Genomic DNA, 6,585 nt, shown 5'->3' with positions numbered 1-6,585 from the left:
TTCTTGGAATTCTATAACATCACTATGTTGTCACCCACTGGTTGTCATGAACCAGTTAGAACTGCTGCCTGGGCTGCCAAGATGGCTCAGCAGGCAAGGCACTTGCTGCCAAGCCTAACTACCTGAGTTCAGTTCCTGAACGTAATAGAAGAGAACTAACTCCAGAAAGTTGACTTCTACACATGTACCTACACACAAATAAATAATAAATAATAACAAAACCAATGTCCCCAAACCAGGTTGTTCAAGCACAGACTGGAATTGAAGAGACCTGGGCTACATGGTTTTCATCCTCCAGAATTCCCATTATATTTTCTCTCTTTGTTGTTGTGGCAGAATAACTGATTTTAAAAAAGACTTAAGGCAGGAGGGGGTCGTTCTGTTGGGAAGTATCATCTGTTATTTCGAGAAGGCATGGAAGCAGAAGTGACTCTGGCTATGGAGGCATGACCATGAGGCAGCCTGTCACGCTGCATCTCCTGTCTGGAAGCAGGAAGATAAATGTCAGTGCTTTGCTGGATTAGACCTTTTTCAACCTTTAGTCAGCCTAGACCCCTATCCCATTCAATAACACTCATGTCACACTCACGACACACTGAGGTGTGTCTCCTAAGTGGTTACAAATCCAGTTAGATGAGTCTAATGATTACCCATCACAGTGACGTTCTCTATGAATCATTACGATGTCATCTAGACATGAGAACACGTGTGCACATGTGTGCAAACACACACACACACACACATACAATTTAGTCAGCTTATGTGTATTCCCCCTAACTTTCAGTAAAAATAACGTAGCTGTCCACACCATGTCCCTTAATTCCCTGTATCTAGAATAGTAGAGCTTTTCTGCTTCAAGAGGCCCATGAGAGGCATTCAGAACAGTTTACTGGATGAGCCCATGCATGAACAAACAGATAATGAATCTGAACAGGATGCTGCAATGCCCACAGAAGCCCAGAATTCCTGCCCTCCAGAATTTCCCAGAGCTTTGGAACCCCTGGTCCCTCAGTGAGGCTCAGCTTTGGTCCCTCCTCCTGGCTCTTAACCTCAGAGCTTTCCAAGAATCATTTGAGTGTAACCTCAATAAATGTTTTTCATAATTGAAGATATTCCAAACTTACAGCCAGCAAAGCTCCCAGCGTGAGCAGAAGCCAAGTGAAGCTTTGTGTTTGTATAAAGTCAGGAGATTAGCATGCAGAGTGAGCCAAAAATATAAACTTAAAAATATGAGAAATAAGGCTATGGACGTTTTTCTGGAACCTTAATGTCAGCTTATTAAAAGAACATCCATCATCCCTGCTCACTGCTCTTCCCCAAATGGCATTAGTCAGACTTCGCTGTGATTTCCTCTAATGGCCCAAAGATCTCTCTCTGTGTGTCTCTGTGTATGTGAGTCTCTGTATTTCCCTGTCTCTCTCTCTCTGTGTCTCTGATATGTCTCTCTGTCTCTGTCTGTCTCTGTCTCTGTGTGTCTCTTTCTGTCTGTCTCTCTCTGTCTTTCTCTGTCTCTCCCTGTTTCTCTTTCTCTGTCTCTGTGTGTCTGTTTCTCTCTGTCTCTGTCTCTCCCTGTCTCTCTCTGTCTCTTGTCTCTCTGTGTGTCCCTGTGTGTGTCTGTCTGACTCCATCTCTCTCCCTTTCTCTATCTTTATCTCTCCCTTTCACCCCCTATCTCCAGGTCTCTGGGAGAATATGGTTGTCCAGTTCTAGGAATCTGACTGTGGAGAATAAGACGGTAGCCTCCCCTCTGTGTTCTTAATTTCCTATTGCTGCAGCAGAAGTCTGAGAGAAAACAATTTAAGAGGAGGAAATCATCTGCATGCTTCAGGTAAAGAAAATAGGAAGGAAGGGGGCTGGAGAGATGGCTCAGCAGCTAAGGGTGCTGACTGTTGTTCTAGAGGAACTGGGTTCAGGTTCCCACGACCACAGGGCAGCTCACAACCATTTTGAGCTTCAATTCCAGGGGAATCTAACATTCTCTTTTGGCCTATGTGGATGCTGTTATAGATGCACGCAGCCAAATACTCATAGACACAAAATAATTAAATAAATATAGTTTTAGTTATTATATATTAATATGTATAGTTTTAATTATTATATATTTGTATACTATATATCTTATTGTGTTTATATACTTACATATTGTTATATAATATCATATATCTATATATTATTTATATATTACACATTTTTGCATATACATCAGGAAGGGTCAGTGTGATAGAAATGGCAGGTCCTTTGACTAGAAAGCCTTGCTTAGATTAAAAAAAAGGAAGTGGAATAGAAATAAGAGCTGTTGATTTCTGAGGCCTCCATTTCCCCCTTCGACACCAGTTAGTGAGAAAGACCGTGGCGTCAGTAGCTCCACTTTACAGATAAGGAACATCAAGCAAAGTAGCTGCATCCAGAGTAACACTTAAGAACTACGGGTATTAGAGGCCTCTTCAGCTTCCAGTTAGAGAGTAAGAACCAGGAGGAACAGAGACACGGACTCTGCCTTGTGGGTTCTCATCCACACCCTTTGGCCAGCAGCAAAGACAGGCATGACCCTGTTGATTAGACACAACAGTCTTCAAACCTCAGCACAATGTCACCAAGAAGAGAGAGCATCCTAATCTGTCTCAAGGCCAGTAAGGCACAGCTATGGGCAGCACATTGTGAAGCTGTTGAAGAGCTATGAAACTCCATCCCTTGGAGATTAGGGGAACAAACCTCCAGAGCCTCCTGACTGGACCACATCACTCCATGACCAAACGAATGCAGCCAGGGATACAGATTTTCTTTCTTTCTTTTTATTTCTTAACCAATTTTTATACCTTTTTATTATATATTATCTTTATTTATATTTCAAATGATATCTCCTTTCCCGGTATTTAATCCAGGAAAAAACCCCTGTTCCCTTCCCCCTCCCCCTGCTCACCAATCCACCTTTTCCTGCTTCCTGGCCCTGGCATTCCCCTACACTGGGGCATAGAGCCTTCACAGGACCAAGGACTCTCCTCCCATTGATGACAGACTAGGCCATCCTCTGCTACATATGCAGCTGGAGCCATGAGTCCCACCATGTGCACTCTTTTGTTGGTGGTTTAGTCCCTGAGAGCTCTGGGGTTACTGGTTAGTTCATATTGTTGTTCCTCCTAAGAGGCTGCAAACCCTTCAGCTCCTTGGGTCCTTTAACTAGCTCCTTCATTGGGGACCCTGTACTCAGTCCAATGGATGAGCCTCTGCTTCTGTATTAGTAGGGTACTGTCAGAGCCTCTCAGGAGACAGCTATATCAGGTTCCTGTCAGACAGCACTTGATGGTATCCACAATAGTGTCTGGGTTTGATGATTGAATATGGGAAGGATTCCTAGGTGGGGCAGTCTCTGGATTGTCCTTCCTTCAGTCTCTGCTCCATAGTTAGTCTCTGCAACTCCTTCCATGGGTATTTTGTTCACCCTTCTAAGAAGGATCAAAGAATCCACATTTTGGTCTTCCTTCTTCTTGAGTTTCTTGTGGTTCCTAGGTTCTGGGCTAATATCCACATATCAGTGAGTGTATACTATGAGTGTTCTTTTGTGATTGGGTTACCTCACTCAGGATGATATTCTTCAGATCCATCCATTTCCCTAAGAATTTCATAAATTTATTATTTTAATAACTGAGTAGTACTCCATTGTGTAAATGTACCACATTTTCTGTATCCATTCCTCTGTTGAGGGACATCTGGGTTCTTTCCAGCTTCTGGCTATTATAAATAAGGCTGCTATGAACATAGTGGAGCATGTGTCCTTACTACATGTTGGAGCACCTTCTGGGTATATGCACAGGAGTAGTACAGTTGGGTCCTTAGGTAGTACTATATCCAGTTTCCCAAGGAATTGCCCACCTGATTTCCAGAGTGGTTGTACCAGCTTGCAATTCCACCAGCAGTGAAGGAGTGTTCCTCTTTCTCCACAACCTCATCAGCATCTGCTGTCACCTGAGTTTTTGATCTTAGCCATTCTGACTGGTGTGAGGTGAAATCTCAGGGTTGTTTTGATTTGCATTTCCCTGATGACTAAGGATGTTAAACATTTCTTTAGGTGCTTCTCAGACGTTTGGTATTCTTCAGTTGAGAATTCTTTGTTTAGCTCTGTACCCCATTTTTAATAGGGTTATTTGGTTCTCTGGAGTCTAACTTCTTGAGTTCTTTGTATACATTGGCTATTAGCCCTCTATCAGATATAGGATTGGTAAAGATCTTTTCCCAACCTTTTGTTTGCCGTTTTGTCCTATTGGCAGTGTCTTTTGCCTTAGAGAAGCTTTGCAATTTTATGAGGTCTCATTTGTCAATTCTTATAAACTATTGGTGTTCTGTTCAGGAAATTTTCCCCTGTGCCATGTGCTCAAGGCTCTACCCACTTTCTTTTCTATTAGTTTTAATGTATCTGGTTTTATGTGAAGGTCCTTGATCCACTTGGACTTGAGCCTTGTACAAGGAGATAGGAATGGATCGATTTACATTCTTCTACATGCTAACCACCAGTTGAGCCAGCACCATTTGTTGAAAATGCTGTCTTTTTTCCACTGGATGGTTTTAGCTCCTTTGTCAAAGATCAAGTGGCCATAGGTGTGTGGGTTCATTTCTGGGTCTTCAATTCTACTCCATTGATCCACCTGCCTGTCACTGTACCAATACCATGCAGTTTTCATCACAATTGCTCTGTAAGTACAGCTTAAGGTCTGGGATTGTGATTCCACCCAAGGTTCTTTTATTGTTGAGAATAGTTTTCACTATTTTAGGTTTTTTGTTATTCCAGATGAATTTGCAAATTGCTCATTCCAGCTCTATGAAGAATTGATTTGGAATTTTGATGGGGATTGCATTGAATCTATAGATTGCTTTCAGCAAGATGGCCATTTTTACTATATTAATCCTGCCAATCCATGAGCATGGGAGATCTTTCCATCTTCTGAGATCTTCTTCGATTTCCTTCTTCAGAGACTTGAAGTTCTTGTCATACAGATCTTTCACTTGCTTAGAGTCACCCAAGGTATTTTATATTATTTGTGACTGTTGTGAAGGGTTTTGTTTCCCTAATTTCTTTCTCAGCCTGTTTATTCTTTGTGTAGAGGAAGGCCACTGATTTGCTTGAATTAATTTTATATCCAGCTACTTTGCTGAAGTTGTTTATCAGGTTTAGGGGTTCTCTGGTGGAATTTTTGAAGTCACTTAAGTATACTATCATATCACCAGCAAATAGTGATAATTTGACTTCTCCCTTTCCAATTTGTATCCCTTTGATCTCCTTTTGTTGTCGAATTGCTCTGGCTAGGACTTCAAGTACAATAGTGAATAGGTAGGGAGAGAGTGGGCACCCTTGCCTAGTCTGATTTAGTGGGACGAATTGCTTCAAGTTTCTCTCCATTTAGTTGGATGTTGGCTACTGGTTTGCTGTGTATTGCTTTTACTATGTTTAGGATGGGCCTTGAATTCCTGATCTTTACAGGATTCTTTGTACTTTTTCCCACACTCTTCCAGCAGCCACAGAGGTGTATTTGGCAGTGTGTCATGTGCAAGTGGAAGAGGCTAGATTGGGAGGCTATTCTTCTTAGTGGCAGGTCGTGGATGTAAGCCTGGGGCTGAGAGGCCTGCTCAGCTGTGTCTGACAAGAGGCTTATACCATATCTCAACACCAGAGCTGCCTGAAGTGGCAGATCAGGCTCCTAAGGCTACCCACACACTGTAGGCACAAAGGGGACCACCCAAGAATCCCATAGGTGTCAGGATGTAGAACTCTGCTCATGTTCTGAAGAACTCCTCTCCAACAATCCCAACTATGGTTTACACAAGAGCTCATCAAAGGAGGGTGATGGGTTTGGGTCGCGGCGGGACGCGTCTGCAGACACCAGGCTCAGGCAGTTCTACGTGTAAGAGGTTTAATTGGAAGGGGGTAGGGGGGTAGCGGCATAGGAAGAGAGAGGGAGAAATGGAGGAATTGTCTCATATATACTGGTTGTGACGTAGTAGGTCCAGGTAAAGGTGGGAGTTGAACCCAATGGATTCTGGGAATATGGTGGCCGATGTCCTGGCAACAGGTCTGTTGACCCGCCCATATATCTGCTGCAGGTTCTGGATGCTAACATACCTCCCTTTTTTATATTATAAAGAGAAGGAAAGAAAAAGGGAAGGGGAAGCCGATGATGAAAAGGGAATGAGGGCGTCGTGTCTCTTAGACTACTTCCTGCTGTCTAGGGGCGTTGTCAATGGGGGTAGCTGGCTTTCACCATCTTGGTAAATGTTTGCACCAGGTTCCTCTGTGGGCAGTGGCTCATCTGTGGGCAGAGGCTGGTAATCCTGTAACAGGAGCTGATTGATAGTTTGGTTAGAAATTTTTTGTATTTATCATTAAAGAAATGTAGAGACAAGATTAATGAGGCAGGGAGCAAATAATCACACCAGGAAGATGACTAAGAGAGGAGTTACAAGCGGGAGTATCCACTTCCATATGGAGTTTTCGAAAATCTCAGAACTGGAGGTCTCGCAGTCTCTAAAGTTTTTTATGTCTGACTGCAGCTCCTGAATTTTATTTCTTACTATCCCGGATTGGTTGACATAGAA

Source organism: Mastomys coucha, unplaced genomic scaffold, assembly GCF_008632895.1.
Source record: "Mastomys coucha isolate ucsf_1 unplaced genomic scaffold, UCSF_Mcou_1 pScaffold23, whole genome shotgun sequence".
Classification (NCBI taxonomy): Eukaryota; Metazoa; Chordata; class Mammalia; order Rodentia; family Muridae; genus Mastomys; species Mastomys coucha.
Note: the sequence above shows the minus strand (reverse complement) of the source record.